Raw genomic sequence first — 18,097 nt, 5'->3', positions numbered from 1 at the left:
CGCAAAATGCGGAACACACATTGCCGCTTTCCGTGTTTTGCGGATCCGTGTCTCCGTGTATCCGCAAAACACATTGCGGACGTGTGAATGGAGCCTAAGAGCTTGCTCCTGGTTCCTGTCTCTGCATTTAGGAGAGGTTCACCCACTGGAGCCTTATCGTAGGTCCAGGGTGGGTAGGAGACGGCGGGACCTCCACCAAGCTTCGGCGGTTCGTGGGGTCTGCAGTGCTGACGGTGTCAAGTGGAGTGCTTGGAGTCCTCTGGAAGCACTAGGAGCACCTATCGACGGAGGTACCCGGTCGGGGTGCTAGGAGTTCCGTTACACTTACTTTTTCAATACCCTGTACCATAATGTGACTCACATCCCCTCCATGATGGTGTAAAACATGATGGGAGACTGCTGAAATATGGCGGAATGTGTTTGTGTTTTTATTGTCGTCTCTGAATTGCATCCGACAAATGCCGTCTAATCCTAATTTTTAAGGGTCCAGATGTACACCCTACATATTGGAGTTGGCAAGTTTTGAGGGTAATCAGGTAAACTACACCATATGTGTTACAGTTGATGTATTGTTTATTCATGTATGTTTGGTTCTCTGTGCAAGAACGTGAATACGTGAATAACAGAGCAGCAGGTGCAGACATTGTGGCCACATTGATATGTACCTTTATGTTGTAACCAAGTTTTATTTTCGCCAGTGCTATTCTCTCTAAATAGACTGGGGGATAAAGTATTACCCAATGTTTTTGCTCATCTCGCTACACACTGAATTCCCATACGGACTACTTCAGCAAAACCTGGGTCCATTTGAAGAACTGACAGGTGTTTTTTTCATAATTTGGAAAATTGTATTATATTGTGTACTATATGGGGTTGAAAACACATCTCATCTCTCTGACTCCAGTCAGGATAACTGCGTCTTATTAGTCTCTGAACTAGGTCAGTGGATTATTTTTGGTAGTCTTGTTCACATGTACAATTCCGTTTTGCTCTGACTGGTTCTTCTACAGGTATACTTTTAATTGTATGTGCAGGATGACATGATTTACCATGGAGTATAGTGTTACCTGCCATGATTTTTCTATAAGTGGATGTAATAATCCCCCCTGTGTCTGGTGAAGCTCTCAGATTCAAATCAAAAAAGGAAATGTATCTTTTGTAACTGCTTTTAATGGAGAAAAAATTAAATTGAATGGATTTTACCAATACCGGTGGCAGGAAATCGCTTATATGTTTCACAGTTGTGTTGTGGCTTTTCAGTTTTAAGATCCGGCAGAGGATTTCAAAACAGGGCCAAAACAGATCAGTTTTGTCCGCATTCATTGTCAATGGGGAAAAAACTGATCAAGATGCGTTCCTTTTTTTTTTTATCGAACACAAAACCCCAGCAACTGATCTCTGAAACGGAACAACCAGATCTGGCATAAAAATCAATGTTAGGCTACTTTCACATATATGCTTTTGCCTGATCCGGCAGGGATCATAAAAAACGCGTCCGTTACTAATAATACAATCGTCTGCATCCGTTATGAAAGGATCCGGTTGCATTATCTTTAAAATAGCTATGACGGATCCGTCATGAACTCCATTGTAAATAAATGGGTGCCAGATCCGTTTTCTATTGTGTCCGAGAAAATGGATCAGACACCATTGACTTACATTGTGTGTCATGCCGGATCCGTTTTGCTCCACATCCCATTCCAGACAGAAAAACGCTGCTTGTAGTGGTTTTCTGTCCAGTATGGGAACACAACCAAACGGAACGGAGTGCGCTCTTGTGCATTCTGTTCCGTTTGCATTGACAATGAATGGGGACAAAGCGGAATTTTGCCCGATATTGAGATCCGTCAGAAAAACACAGAAGGGAAGGGAGACTCCATACTAAAAGGTAAGCTTTTACCACACCTGTTTGTGGCGGCTAAATCATTAATTCCAAAGCACTGGCTTGAGAGGAGTCCCCCCTCCCTGAAGATGTGGTTTGGCCTTGTCAGTTTGATTAGTGCATTCGAGAGGAGAAAGTGGTCAATTATGAGAAAACCGGAACAATACGATAAGATCTGGGATAAATGGATACGTTTTAAAACTTCTGACAAATGTCTTTCTATTATTAATTTAACTGATGAGTCTATCATATCAAACGTTTAGGCAGGAACCCAAGTTTCTTTCTCGGTTGCAAGGTTCCTAGTAAAATTTGTTTTTAGTTGCTATGCTTCTATATCCCCAGTCTTCGTTATCTTCATCCTTCTCCTTCCATTTCTACTATCCTTTTAATTTTGTCTCTTTATCCCACTCTTTCCTCTCCCTCACCTTTTGGAAAATAATCTTTTATGTTTATTCTCTCATTATAACACATTATGTGCTGTTCCTACATAGAGGATAAGTGGGGATTTGAACACCCGTAAACTCTGCTTCTGTGTCTATACATTTTACATACACACACCATTGGCTGAAGCCTCCTTGGTTTACCTCCAATGTTAGCTATTCCCCTCTTTGCTCTGATTCTCTGTTATATTAATTTATCTGTTACCTACTCTCTGATATCCCTTATTTTCTGTTCAAATTGTAATATAAAGTAATATACTTCTACATTGCAGTATAACACTTTTACTCAAGATCCCGTTATTTATATTTTTTTATAACGTGCTTTTTTCACTCCTTGCTCTATGACCATAATATATTATTCTCTCTTATAATGCTATTGGTTTTGTCATGAACCAGCGTGTGTGAAACCACTGTGCCACGTCTAATACCTCCTCTAAAGGCGTTGTCGATCTTCACAATACCCCTGATGGCGGGGATAGATTTTCCTGATGAGAACGCCAGGTCGCTACCTCTTGAGGATAGGCACAAGAGGCAGCTGGTCCAGACGGACCAGGAGGTACCAGAGGTAAAGGCATTGTCAGCAAGCTGAGTCGTTACCAGGAGCAACAGTGCAGGACCAAAGGATGAGGCAGAGGCAAAGTCAAACAGGTAGCAGAGTCCAGGAACACAAGTACAAGTCAGAAACACAAGCAGATATGAGGAACCTTAGCAGGACACAAGGACATTGACACTGAGGCATCTGGGAAGGGGGCTGAGCCACTTATATATGTGGCATAAGGAAGCACATCTCTGAGCGAAACGGCCGTCGCCGCTATGTGTGGACTATTTGCTATCCGCCCCGTTACCTCTGCTGATACTGCATTTGCATCCCATATGAAATAAAGGATAATTTTTATTGAACTGCATGGGTGCCGCCTCCTTTACCTTCTACTACAGTAGTACCTAGTTGTCGTGTTGGGCTGAAACTAAATGCCGGAGATAGTTCTCTAATATTTTGTTGACCCACTCGACTTGCCTGTTGGTCTGGGGATGATAACTGGAAGAGAAGTCAAGGTAGACCCTGCAAGCGGAATATGTGTCTCACGAACAGTTTAGCAAGTTCAGCAGCCGAAGGAACAAAGTGCGCCATCTTGGAGAACCGGTCCACGACCACCCAGATAGCTGTACATCTGGCAGAAGAGGGCAGATCTGTAACAAAGTCCATGGCAATGTGTTGCCATGGGGCATCAGGAATATGAAGAGGTAACAACAGCCTGGGTAGTTTGGTCCTGGAGACTTTATTCTGAGCACAGACGGTTCAGGCAGACACATAATCATGCACATCCTTCCAGAGGCCGATTCTTCCTCTAGTGTCCATCCCATCTGAAGAGCCTATGCAAATAGAGCGTCTTTGATTGTCTGACCAGGAACGTTTACACTGCAAAGTAGAGAACCTGTGTCTGTATTGTGGAGGCAAGGCCCACTTTGTGCATAATTGTCCAGAGAAGCAGGGAAATGCCAATGTCTAGGGCAGGGATGAGCAAACTGCGGCTCTCCAGCTGTTGTAAAACTACAAATCCCATCATGCCCTGCTGTAGCCTGATAGCTGTAGGCAGAATGGGCATACTGGGAGTTGTAGTTTTACAACAGCTGGGTAGCCGCAGTTTGCCCATCCCTGGTCTAGGGTCAGTTGGAGAGGTGGTCCTAGACAAGGAGAAATCCTCTCCGAAACTTTCAGTTCCGGTGACTCTCACAAGGGAATCACACTGTCTGTGCCTGCATTCTTGGACTCTGGGTCAGCCGCTAACTTCATTCAGCAAGCTCTGGTCCATCAGAACCGGCTTCCTACCATCTGTCTAGAAAGGCCTCTGTCAGTGTCTTCCCTAAATAGAATGCCATTTCCCGAACCTGTGCTTTGTTACTATGCCCCTTAAGTTGCAAATAGGGGTTCTGCATTCTGAGATGATCTCCTATGTGCTGCCAACATCCGTGAATCCAGTTATCCTTGGTCTTCCCTGGCTGTGTCAGCACACTCCAGTTCTGGACTGGCACTCCGGTCAGATTCTGCGGTGGGGATCATCCTGCCAGTCCACCTGATTATCAGAGGTCTTACCTGCTTCCTCACCTACTGTACCTGTAGACCTGCCTGAGACTTCCGCAGCAGTACGCCAGTTTTGCGGATGTCTTCAATAAGAAAGAGGCAGGGACCCTGCCTCCTCATGATTATTAGATTGACCTTCTGCCTGGTACCACTCCTCCTCGCGGTCGAGTCTACCCACTCTCACTTCCTGGTACCCAAGCGATGTCCGATTACATCAAAGAGAATCTAAAGATGGGGTTTATTCGGAAATCTACTTCACCAGCCGGTGCCAGGTTCTTCTTTGTGCAGAAAAAAGATGGATCCTTACGGCCCTGTATCAACTATCGAGGTCTGAATAAGGTCACAGTCAAGAATCGATACCCTCTTCCGCTAATCTCCGAACTTGACAGGATCCGGGGAGCTAAGGTATTAACAAAATTCGACCTGCGCGGCGCATACAACCTTATCCGCATTCAAAAGGGCAATGAGTGGAAGACTGCTTTCAACACTCATGATGGACACTACCAGTGTTTCGTCATGCCCTTCAGTCTGTGCAATGCTCCCGCAGTATTCCAGGAATTGGTAAACTATATCTTCTGGGACCTGCTCTATGTCTGCGTGATAGTGTACCTGGACGATATACTCATCTATTCTCCAGATTTGACCACTCACCGGAAGCATGTACATTTGGTTTTACAGCGGTTGAGAGAGAATTTACTTTATGCCAAACTCGAGAAATGCATCTTTGAGAAATCTACCGTACCATTCCTCGGATATATAATCTCAGATGCCAGGTTGCAGATGGATCCTGAAAAATTGAATGCAGTAATGGACTGGCCCCGCCCACAGGGTCTTTTTGCTATACAGCGCTTCCTTGGATTTACTAAATTTCTATTGTCAGTTCATCCCGAATTTTTCATCTCTTCAATCTCCGATCTCTGTTCTTACTAAGAAAGGGGTGAATGCCAGAGTCCAGACTCCTGAAGCGGAGGCTGCCTTCGTCCAATTAAAACGGTCCTTTGCTTCTGCACCTGTTCTGCGTCATCCCGATGTCTCCTGACAATTCTTTTTAGGAGTCTGCACCTGCCAGATCAGCGGCAGGGGTCCGGCAGTCACTGATAGCCGGATCCCTGCTGTATGCGCCGGCACGGCCGCGGTCAGCGCTGACAGTGGCACGTGCGGGATCCTGCCGGGTGTGGGTGGCTACCGGGTCCCCGCGCTGCTGTGATGGGGACCCGATGGCAGCTCTATAAAAATATCACATGACCTAACCCCTCAGGTGAAACCAGTCAAAAAATAAAATAAAAACTGTGCTAAAAAAAAAACATTTTTGTCACTTTACATCACTAAAAGTTCAACACCAAGTGATCAAAAAGGCGTATGCCCCCAAAATAGTACCAATCTAACCGTCACCTGATCCCGCAAAAAACGAGATGCTACCTAAGACACTAAAACATGATTTTTTTTTGTTTTAAAAATATTATTGTGTAAAAAATAAATAAAAAAAGAAGTATACATGTTGGGTATTGCCAAGTCTGTAACGACCTACTCTAAAAAATACCATATGAAACTAACCCCTCGGGTGAACGCCTTAAAAAAAAAAAAAAAAAAACTGCCAAAAAAGCTATTTTTTGGGTCACCTTACATCACAAAAAGTGTAATACCAAGCGATCAAAAAGTCCTGTGTACTCCAAAATGGTACCAATCAAACCGTCATCTCTTACCGCAAAAAAAAAATAACCCCTACCTAAGACAATCATTAAAAAATAAAAAAAATAGGGCTCTCAGAAAATGGCAACACAAAAACAAGATTTTAACCTTTTCAAAAATGATTTCACGGTGTAAAACTTACCAAAAATAAAAATGATAGACATAGTAGGTATTGCAGCGTCCGTAACAACCTGCTCTATAAAAAATATCACATTATATGCCCCCTCAGGTGAATGCTGTAAAAAAATGTAAAAAATATGCCAAAGCAGCCGTTTTTTTCACCTTGCCTCACAAAAAGTTTAATACCAAGCGATTAAAAAGTCTTATGTACCCCAAAATGGTACCAATCAAACCGTCAACTCATCCCACAAAAACAGAGCACCCATCAAGCTATCCACCAAAATCTGTGCTACAAAAGCCATATGGCGCTCCTTCCCTTCCGAGTCCTGCCATGTGCCCCTACAGCAGTTTACCACCACATATGGGGTGTTGCCGTATTCAGGAGAAAATGGGTAACAAATTATGTAGTGCTTTTTATCCTGTTACCCCTTGAAAAAATAAATCTTTGGGCTAAAGCAACATTTTATTGGATGACGTCTTCCATTTCGGTGATGTCATCGGCGCAGGCGCACTGAGGGAGTTCTGAGGAGACGAGCCTCCTCATCTCAGAGCGCCTGCGCCGAATCAACACAGGCGTGCGATTTTTGAAATGCCGACAGGGCTGGCCGGAGGAGGAGATCCCGGCTGGCCCTGTCAATCAACACGACGAGGGGGCGGATTTCTGCAGCAGCTACCAGCAAGTAGCCGCCCTACTTGCTGGTAGAGACCTAATTTACATATTATAAAACTTAGTTTTTTAAATAAACTGCTGGATCAAAGTAAGTAACACAATTATATTTTCATATATCGCTATATAACTAATTTAACTAGCCCAAAAAAAAAAAATCACTTTAGTGGGGTGACAGAAGCCCTTTAAAAAAGGATTTTAGAGATATGTAAATTATTCTTGTAGGTGCCCAAGGGGCTGTACGAACCTTCCTGGAGCCCAGCCGTGCCCGCCTGTGAAGGAGCTCAGCACCGCCTATGTCCTCCCAATCTCCTACTTTCATCACCGATAGATTGCCGTAATCTCGCGATGCGGGAGCTCGCGCATGCGCAGTGCCGGTATAGTGTTCCTTCCCTGTGCTGGCATCAGCCTCAGGGAAAGAACTGCGCATGCGCGAGTTCCTGCATCACGAGATTACGGCAATCTATCGGTGATGAAAGTAGGAGATTCGGAGGACATAGGCTGTGCTGGGCTCCTTCACAGGCGGGCACGGCTGGGCACCAGGAAGGTTCGTACAGCCCCTTGGGCACCTACAAGAATAATTTACATATCTCTAAAATCCTTTTTTAAAGAAAATAAAAGCACACAGCCCTATAGGACCGGTATATTGCGGACATGCTAGCGGCGATCTAGCCGTGCATATCCGCATCTCTATAGGCCAAAACTTGGTGACAGAATCCCTTTAACATTCCCCACATGTCTGCTTTATGTTGGCATCATTTTGTAAATGTCATATTTTTTATTTTTTTTAGGATGTTAGACAAAATTTCCAAAACCATTTTTTTGAGCACCAATTCAGTTATAACGTGATTTTGAGGGGTTTACGCAATGGAAACCACTCATAAATGACCCCATTTTAGAAAATACCCCCCTCAAATTATTCAAAACTGATGTTACAAACTTTGTTAACCCTTATTGACCCGTTTCTTATTCGTCCAGTTTCTTATTCACTGAAGTTGGTTTCTTATTCGGCAGTTTCTTATACATTACTATGACAAATAAACCTTTTTTCCTCTTATTCCTCTGCAGTAAATCTGTTTTTTTCTACATAAATGTTAAATATTATTTGTGAACAATCAGATTAATAAAAAAAAATCTAGATTATTTGTGTTTTTACAAAAAAAACGATAGTGAAAAATGGATGAAAAAATATGCATTTTGAATAAGTAACTGAGGAATTTAAGGGGTTAAACGCTGTTGGGCCACTGATCTAAGGGTGGAAATATAAAGAGTAAGGACCCCTCCATAACAACCAACTGTACCCAGCCTGGCCCAAACTGTGGATTGGCAAGAAAACAGGTGCCAACCTTGCCAACTATATACATTTTCAGCATTTTGAATAAGTAACTGAGGAATTTAAGGGATTAAACGCTGTTGGGCCACTAATCTAAGGGTGGAAATATAAATAGTAAGGACCCCTCCATAATACCCAACTGTATCCAGCCTGGCCCAAACTTTGGATTGGCAAGAAAACAGATGCCAACCTTGCCAACTATACACATTTTCAGCATTTTGAATAAGTAACTGAGGAATTTAAGGGGTTAAATGCCGTTGGGCCACTGATCAAAGGGTTAAAATATAAAGAGTAAGGACCCCTCCATAATACCCAAATGTATCCAGCCTGGCCCAAACAGTGGATTGGCAGGAAAACAGGTGCCAACCTTGCCAACTATATACATTTTCAGCATTTTGAAGAAGTAACTGAGGAATTTAAGGGGTTAAACGCTGTTATGCCACTGATCTAAGGGTGGAAATAGAAAGAGTAAGGACCCCTCCATAATACCCAACTGTACCCAGCCTGGCCCAAACTGTGGATCGGCAGGAAAACAGGTGCCAACCTTGCTAATATACATTTTATACATTTTGAATAAGTAATGGAGGAATTTAAGGGGTTAAACGCCGTTGGGCCACTAATCTAAGGGTGTAAATATAAAGAGTAAGGACCCCGCTATAATACACAACTGTATCCAGCCTGGCCCAAACTGTGGATTGGCATTAAAATAGGTGCCAACCTTGCCAACTATATACATTTTCAGCATTTTGAATAAGTAACTGAGGAATTTAAGGGGTTAAACGCTGTTGGGCCACTAATCTAAGGGTGGAAATATAAAGAGTAAGGACCCCTCCATAATACGCAACTGTACCCAGCCCGGCCCAAACTGTGGATTGGCAATAAAACAGGTGCCAACCTTGCCAACTATATACATTTTCAGCATTTTGAATAAGTAACTGAGGAATTTAAGGGGTTAAACGCCGTTGGGCCACTAATCTAAGGGTGGAAATATAAAGAGTAAGTGCCCCTCCATAATACCCAACTGTATCCAGCCTGGCCCAAACAGTGGATTGGCAGTAAAACAGGTGCCAACCTTGCCAACTATATACATTTTCAGCATTTTGAATAAGTAACTGAGGAATTTAAGGGGTTAAACGCTGTTGGGCCACTAATCTAAGGGAGGGAATATAAAGAGTAAGGACCCATCCATAATACCCAACTGTATCCAGCCCATCCCAAACTGTGGATTGGCATTAAAACAGGTGCCAACCTTGCCAACTATATACATTTTCAGCATTTTGAATAAGTAACTTAGGAATTTAAGGGGTTAAACGCCGTTGGGCCACTAATCTAAGGAAGGGAATATAAAGAGTAAGGACCCCTCCATAATACCCAACTGTACCCAGACTGGCCCAAACTGTGGATTGGCAAGAAAACAGGTGCCAACCTTGCCAACTATATACATTTTCAGCATTTTGAATATGTAACTGAGAAATTTAAGGGGTTAAATGCCGTTGGGCCACTGATCTAAGGGTGGAAAAATAAAGAGTAAGGACCCCTCCATAACACCCAACTGTACCCAGCCTGGCCCAAACTGTGGATTGGCAAGAAAACAGGTGCCAACCTTGCCAACTATATACATTTTCAGCATTTTGAATAAGTAACTGAGGAATTTAAGGGGTTAAATGCCGTTGGGCAACTGATCTAAGGGTGGAAATTTAAAGAGTAAGGACCCCTCCATAATACGCAACTGTACCCAGCCCGGCCCAAACTGTGGATTGGCAAGAAAACAGGTGCCAACCTTGCCAACTATAAACATTTTCAGCATTTTGAATAAGTAACTGAGGAATTTAAGGGGTTAAATGCCATTGGGCCACTGATCTAAGGGTGGAAATTTAAAGAGTAAGGACCCCTCCATAACACCCAACTGTACCCAGCCTGGCCCAAACTTTGGATCGGCATTAAAACAGGTGCCAACCTTGCCAACTATATACATTTTCAGCATTTTGAATAAGTAACTGAGGAATTTAAGGGGTTAAACGCCGTTGGGCCACTAATCTAAGGGAGGGAATATAAAGAGTAAGGACCCCTCCATAATACCCAACTGTACCCAGCCTGGCCCAAACTGTGGATTGGCAAGAAAACAGGTGCCAACCTTGCCAACTATCTACATTTTCAGCATTTTGAATAAGTAACTGAGGAATTTAAGGGGTTAAATGCCGTTGGGCCACTGATCTAAGGGTGGAAATTTAAAGAGTAAGGACCCCTCCATAATACCCAACTGTATCCAGCCTGGCCCAAACTGTGGATTGGCAGGAAAACAGGTGCCAATCTTGCCAACTATATACATTTTCAGCATTTTGAATAAGTAACTTAGGAATTTAAGGGGTTAAACGCCGTTGGGCCACTAATCTAAGGGTGGAAATATAAAGAGTAAGGACCCCTTCATAATACCCAACTGTATCCAGCCTGGCCCAAACTGTGGATTGGCAGGAAAACAGGTGCCAACCTTGCCAACTATATACATTTTCTGCATTTTGAATAAGTAACTTAGGAATTTAAGGGGTTAAACGCCGTTGGGCCACTAATCTAAGGGAAGGAATATAAAGAGTAAGGACCCCTCCATAATACCCAACTGTACCCAGCCTGGCTTAAACTGTGGATTGGCAAGAAAACAGGTGCCAACCTTGCCAACTATCTACATTTTCAGCATTTTGAATAAGTAACTAAGGAATTTAAGGGGTTAAATGCCGTTGGGCCACTGATCTAAGGGTGGAAAAATAAAGAGTAAGGACCCCTCCATAATACCCAACTGTATCCAGCCTGGCCCAAACTGTGGATTGGCAAGAAAACAGGTGCCAACCTTGCCAACTATATACATTTTCAGCATTTTGAATAAGTAACTGAGGAATTTAAGGGGTTAAATGCCATTGGGCCACTGATCTAAGGGTGGAAATTTAAAGAGTAAGGACCCCTCCATAATACCCAACTGTATCCAGCCCGGCCCAAACTGTGGATTGGCATTAAAACAGGTGCCAACCTTGCCAACTATATACATTTTCAGCATTTTGAATAAGTAACTGGTGATTTTAAGGGGTTAAACGCTGTTGGGCCACTGATCTAAGGGTGGAGATATAAAGAGTAAGGACCCCTCCATAATACCCAACTGTATCCAGCCTGGCCCAAACTGTGGATTGGCAGGAAAACAGGTGCCAACCTTGCCAACTATATACATTTTCAGCATTTTGAATAAGTAACTTAGGAATTTAAGGGGTTAAACGCCGTTGGGCCACTAATCTAAGGGAGGGAATATAAAGAGTAAGGACCCCTCCATAATACCCAACTGTATCTAGCCTGGCCCAAACTGTGGATTGGCAAGAAAACAGGTGCCAACCTTGCCAACTATCTACATTTTCAGCATTTTGAATATGTAACTGAGGAATTTAAGGGGTTAAATGCCGTTGGGCCACTGATCTAAGGGTGGAAAAATAAAGAGTAAGGACCCCTCCATAACACCCAACTGTACCCAGCCTGGCCCAAACTGTGGATTGGCATTAAAACAGGTGCCAACCTTGCCAACTATCTACATTTTCAGCATTTTGAATATGTAACTGAGGAATTTAAGGGGTTAAATGCCGTTGGGCCACTGATCTAAGGGTGGAAAAATAAAGAGTAAGGACCCCTCCATAATACCCAACTGTACCCAGCCCGGCCCAAACTGTGGATTGGCATTAAAACAGGTGCCAACCTTGCCAACTATATACATTTTCAGCATTTTGAATAAGTAACTGAGGAATTTAAGGGGTTAAACGCCGTTGGGCCACTAATCTAAGGGTGGAAATATAAAGAGTAAGGGCCCCTCCATAATACCCAACTGTATCCAGCCTGACCCAAACTGTGGATTGGCAGGAAAACAGGTGCCAACCTTGCCAACTATACACATTTTCAGCATTTTGAATAAGTAACGTGATTTTAAGGGGTTAAATGCTGTTGGGCCACTAATCTAAGGGTGGAAATAGAAATAGTAAGGACCCCTCTATAATACCCAACTCTATCCAGCCTGGCCCAAACAGTGGATTGGCAGGAAAACAGGTGCCAACCTTGCCAACTATACACATTTTCAGCATTTTGAATAAGTAACGTGATTTTAAGGGGTTAAATGCTGTTGGGCCACTAATCTAAGGGTGGAAATATAAAGAGTAATGCATTTCCCCCATGTTGGGGGAGATTTATTAACACCTGTCCATAGAAAAGTTGCTGAGTTGTCCATAGCAACCAATCAGATCGCTTCGTTCATTATTAACAAGGACTCTACAAAATGAAAGAAGCGATCTGATTGGTTTATGTTCAACTCATCAACTTTTCCTTTGGACAGATTTTGATAAATCTCCCCCGTTATCTGTAGGTCCATATACAAACCGGATTCCAAAAAAGTTGGGACACTATACAAATCGTGAATAAAAACTGAATGCAATGATGTGGAGGTGCCAACTTCTAATATTTTATTCAGAATAGAACATAAATCACGGAACAAAAGTTTAAACTGAGAAAATGTACAATTTTAAGGGAAAAATATGTTGAATCAGAATTTCATGGTGTCAACAAATCCCCAAAAAGTTGGGACAAGGCCATTTTCACCACTGTGTGGCATCTCCCCTTCTTCTTACAACACTCAACAGTCGTCTGGGGACCGAGGAGACCAGTTTCTCAAGTTTAGAAATAGGAATGCTCTCCCATTCTTGTCTAATACAGGCCTCTAACTGTTCAATCGTCTTGGGCCTTCTTTGTTGCACCTTCCTCTTTATGATGCGCCAAATGTTCTCTATAGGTGAAAGATCTGGACTGCAGACTGGCCATTTCAGTACCCGGATCCTTCTCCTACGCAGCCATGATGTTGTGATTGATGCAGAATGTGGTCTGGCATTATCTTGTTGAAAAATGCAGGGTCTTCCCTGAAAGAGATGACGTCTGGTTGGGAGCATATGTTGTTCTAGAACCTGAATGTATTTTTCTGCATTGATGGTGCCTTTCCAGACATGCAAGCTGCCCATGCCACACACACTCATGCAACCCCATACCATCAGAGATGCAGGCTTCTGAACTGAGCGTTGATAACAACTTGGGTTGTCCTTGTCCTCTTTGGTCCGGATGACATGGCGTCCCAGATTTCCAAAAAGAACTTTGAATCGCGACTCGTCTGACCACAGAACAGTCTTCCATTTTGCCACACTCCATTTTAAATGATCCCTGGCCCAGTGAAAAAGCCTGAGCTTGTGGATCTTGCTTAGAAATGGCTTCTTCTTTGCACTGTAGAGTTTCAGCTGGCAACGGCGGATGGCACGGTGGATTGTGTTCACTGACAATGGTTTCTGGAAGTATTCCTGAGCCCATTCTGTGATTTCCTTTACAGTAGCATTCCTGTTTGTGGTGCAGTGTCGTTTAAGGGCCCGGAGATCACGGGCATCCAGTATGGTTTTACGAACTTGACCCTTACGCACAGAGATTGTTCCAGATTCTCTGAATCTTCGGATGATGTTATGCACAGTTGATGATGATGGATACAAAGTCTTTGCAATTTTTCGCTGGGTAACACCTTTCTGATATTGCTCCACTATCTTTCTGCGCAACATTGTGGGAATTGGTGATCCTCTACCCATCTTGGCTTCTGAGAGACACTGCCACTCTGAGAAGCTCTTTTTATACCCAATCATGTTGCCAATTGACCTAATTAGTGTTAATTGGTCTTCCAGCTCTTCGTTATGCTCAAATGTACTTTTTCCAGCCTCTTATTGCTACTTGTCCCAACTTTTTTGGGATTTGTTGACACAGTGAAAATTGGAATCAACGTATTTTTCCTTTAAAATGATACATTTACTCGGATTAAACGTTTGATCTGTCATCTACGCTCTATTACAAATAAAATATTGACCTTTGCCATCTCCACATCATTGCATTCAGTTTTTATTCACAATTTGTTTAGTGTCCCAACTTCTTTGGAATCCGGTTTGTATTTACAACAATACAATATAGGTCTTGTTTTAATCCACAGTTTGGGCCTGGCTGGATACAGTTGGGTATTATGGAGGGGTCCTTACACTTTATATTTCCACCCTTAGATCAGTGGCCCAACAGCGTTTAACCCCTTAAAATCACCAGTTACTTATTCAAAATGCTGAAAATGTATATAGTTGGCAAGGTTGGCACCTGTTTTCTTGCCAATCCACAGTTTGGGCCAGGCTGGGTACAGTTGGGTATTATAGAGGGGTCCTTACTCTTTATATTTCCACCCTTAGATTAGTGGCCCAAGAGCATTTAACCCCTTAAATTACTCAGTTACTTATTCAAAATGTTGAAAATGTATATAGTTGGCAAGGTTGGCACCTGTTTTCCTGCCAATCCACAGTTTGGGCCAGGCTGGATACATTTGGGTATTATGGAGGGGCCCTTACTCTATATATTTACACCCTTAGATTAGTGGCCCAACAGCGTTTAACCCCTTATATTCCTCAGTTACTTATTCAAAATGCTGAAAATGTATATAGTTGGCAAGGTTGTTTTCTTGCCAATCCACAGTTTGGGCCTGGCTGGATACAGTTGGGTATTATGGAGGGGTCCTTACTCTTTGTATTTTCACCCTTAGATCAGTGGCCCAACAGCGTTTAACCCCTTAAAATTACCAGTTACTTATTCAAAATGCTGAAAATGTATATAGTTGGCAAGGTTGGCACCTGTTTTCCTGCCAATCCACAGTTTGGGCCAGGCTGGATACAAATGGGTATTATGGAGGGGCCCTTACTCTATATATTTCCACCCTTAGATTAGTGGCCCAACAGCGTTTAACCCCTTATATTCCTCAGTTACTTATTCAAAATGCTGAAAATGTATATAGTTGGCAAGGTTGGCACCTGTTTTCTTGCCAATCCACAGTTTGGGCCGGGCTGGGTACAGTTGCGTATTATGGAGGGGTCCTTACTCTTTATATTTCCACCCTTAGATTAGTGGCCCAACAGCGTTTAACCCCTTAAATTCCTCAGTTACTTATTCAAAATGCTGAAAATATATATAGTTGGCAAGGTTGGCACCTATTTTAATGCCAATCCACAGTTTGGGCCAGGCTGGATACAGTTGGGTATTATAGAGGGGTCCTTACTCTTTATAGTTCCACCCTTAGATCAGTGGCCCAACGGCGTTTAAACCCTTAAATTCCTCAGTTGCTTATTCAAAATGCTGAAAATGTATATAGTTGGCAAGGTTGGCACCTGTTTTCTTGCCAATCCACAGTTTGGGCCAGGCTGGGTACAGTTGGGTATTATGGAGGGGTCCTTACTCTTTATTTTTCCACCCTTAGATTAGTGTCCCAACAGCGTTTAACCCCTTAAATTCCTCAGTTACTTATTCAAAATGCTGAAAATGTATATAGTTGGCAAGGTTGGCACCTATTTTAATGCCAATCCACAGTTTGGGCCAGGCTGGATACAGTTGGGTATTATAGAGGGGTCCTTACTCTTTATATTTCCACCCTTAGATTAGTGGCCCAACGGCGTTTAACCCCTTAAATTCCTCCATTACTTATTCAAAATATAGAAAATGTATATTAGCAAGGTTGGCACCTGTTTTCTTGCCAATTCACTGTTTGGGCCAGGCTGGATACAGTTGGGTATTATGGAGGGGTCCTTACTCTTTATATTTTAACCCTTAGATCAGTGGCCCAACGGCGTTTAACCCCTTAAATTCCTCAGTTGCTTATTCAAAATGCTGAAAATGTATATAGTTGGCAAGGTTGGCACCTGTTTTCTTGCCAATCCACAGTTTGGGCCAGGCTGGGTACAGTTGGGTATTATGGAGGGGTCCTTACTCTTTATTTTTCCACCCTTAGATTAGTGTCCCAACAGCGTTTAACCCCTTAAATTCCTCAGTTACTTATTCAAAATGCTGAAAATGTATATAGTTGGCAAGGTTGGCACCTGTTTTAATGCCAATCCACAGTTTGGGCCAGGCTGGATACAGTTGGGTATTATAGAGGGGTCCTTACTCTTTATATTTCCACCCTTAGATTAGTGGCCCAACGGCGTTTAACCCCTTAAATTCCTCCATTACTTATTCAAAATATAGAAAATGTATATTAGCAAGGTTGGCACCTGTTTTCTTGCCAATCCACTGTTTGGGCCAGGCTGGGTACAGTTGGGTATTATGGAGGGGTCCTTACTCTTTATATTTTAACCCTTTGATTAGTGGCCCAACTGCGTTTAACCCCTTATATTCCTCAGTTACTTATTCAAAATGCATATTTTTTCATCCGTTTTTCACTATCGTTTTTTTCAGTAAAAACACCAATAATGTAGATTTTTTTTTATTATTCTGATTGTTCACAAATAATATTTAACATTTATGTAGAAAAAAAACTGATTTACTGCAGAGGAATAAGAGGAAAAAAGGTTTATTTGTCATAGTAATGTATAAGAAACTGCCGAATAAGGGCTCTTTCACACCTGCGTTATTGTCTTCCGGCATAGAGTTCCGTCGTCGGGACTCTATGCCGGAAGAATCCTGATCAGGATTATCCTAATGCATTCTGAATGGAGAGTAATCCGTTCAGGATGCATCAGGATGTCTTCAGTTCCGGTACGGAACGTTTGTTGGCCGGAGAAAATACCGCAGCATGCTGCGCTTTTTGCTCCGGCCAAAAATCCGGAACACTTGCCGCAAGGCCGGATCCGGAATTAATGCCCATTGGAAGGCATTGATCCGGATCCGGCCTTAAGCTAAACGTCGTTTCGGCGCATTGCCGGAGCCGACATTTAGCTTTTTCAGAGTGGTTACCATGGCTGCCGGGACGCTAAAGTCCTGACAGCCATGGTAAGTGTAGCGGGGAGCGGGGGAGCAGTGTACTTACCGTCCGTGCGGCTCCCCGGGCGCTCCAGAGTGACGTCAGGGCGCCCCAAGCGCATGGATCACGTGATCGCATGGATCACGTCATCCATGCGCATGGGGCGCTCTGACGTCATTCTGGAGCGCCCCGGGAGCCGCACGGACTGTAAGTATACCGCTCCCCCGCTCCTACTATGGCAACCAGGACTTTAATAGCGTCCTGGGTGCCATAGTAACACTGAAAGCATTTGGAAGACGGTTCCGTCTTCAAATGCTTTTAGTACACTTGCGTTTTTCCGGATCCGGAGTGTAATTCCGGCAAGTGGAGTACACGCCGGATCCGGACAACGCAAGTGTGAAAGAGGCCTAAGAAACCAACTTCAGCCTCGTGACCCGATTGTGCTTTCTATCTAGAGGCAAGGGTTAATGACTCGTCCATCACGCTGACAGGCGGGGGAATTCCAAAGTCACTCATCAGGGACTTTCCACTGTACTTCCCCTAGCGGAGTGCCACGTACATCGTTTGTATACCACCCACTGAGATTACGCTAAGTACACTTCTTATAAAAAAGAAAAAAAAACATCCAAGTATTTCAAAAATCTAAAATTATATATAAAAAAGAAGGAAAAAAAAAAAGTCACCGACATAAAAATAATATCGTCCAGACCGCATCGCACCCCCGCTGTAGAGTGGAATGGGCTGCTCCAACCAACGGCTGAGGCGGAGAGGGAAGCCATTTCGCGCTGAGGTAAGTTTGGGGGAGAACGACTAGAGTCCTGCTTCTACGCTTCCATTCCCGGTGCAGGAAGCCAAAACGAAGAGGACAGCGCGGGAAACCGTGTGGAAAATAATAAATATATGTGGGGAGCGCAGAGAGAGAAAGGAGACGGCCGCCGGGAACACGAAGCCCTCCTAAAATGGCGCAGCCTGGTGTGAGGAGAATGCTGTAGCGAATACCGGGGGAAGCCTGAGCCTCCGGGGTCCTCAGAGGGAAGCGGCCGGGGGAAGCCTGAGCCTCCGGGGTCCTCGTCCTCCGAT

General features: G+C 43.5%; 1 long non-coding RNA gene across 1 annotated transcript; it reads right to left on the bottom strand.

The window, feature by feature from the left end:
• Window positions 1-1,869: 1,869 nt before the first annotated feature.
• LOC120996405 lies at window positions 1,870-18,062 on the bottom strand. Its single transcript, XR_005777770.1, has 3 exons — window positions 17,948-18,062; window positions 3,490-3,491; window positions 1,870-1,881 (listed from the first exon to the last, which is right to left on the bottom strand). It is a non-coding gene; the product is annotated as an uncharacterized LOC120996405 (long non-coding RNA).
• Window positions 18,063-18,097: the final 35 nt, after the last annotated feature.

The sequence above is a fragment of the Bufo bufo genome, chromosome 3, assembly GCF_905171765.1.
Source record: "Bufo bufo chromosome 3, aBufBuf1.1, whole genome shotgun sequence".
NCBI lineage: Eukaryota > Metazoa > Chordata > Amphibia > Anura > Bufonidae > Bufo > Bufo bufo.
Note: the sequence above shows the minus strand (reverse complement) of the source record. Positions and strands in the feature narration are given on the sequence as shown.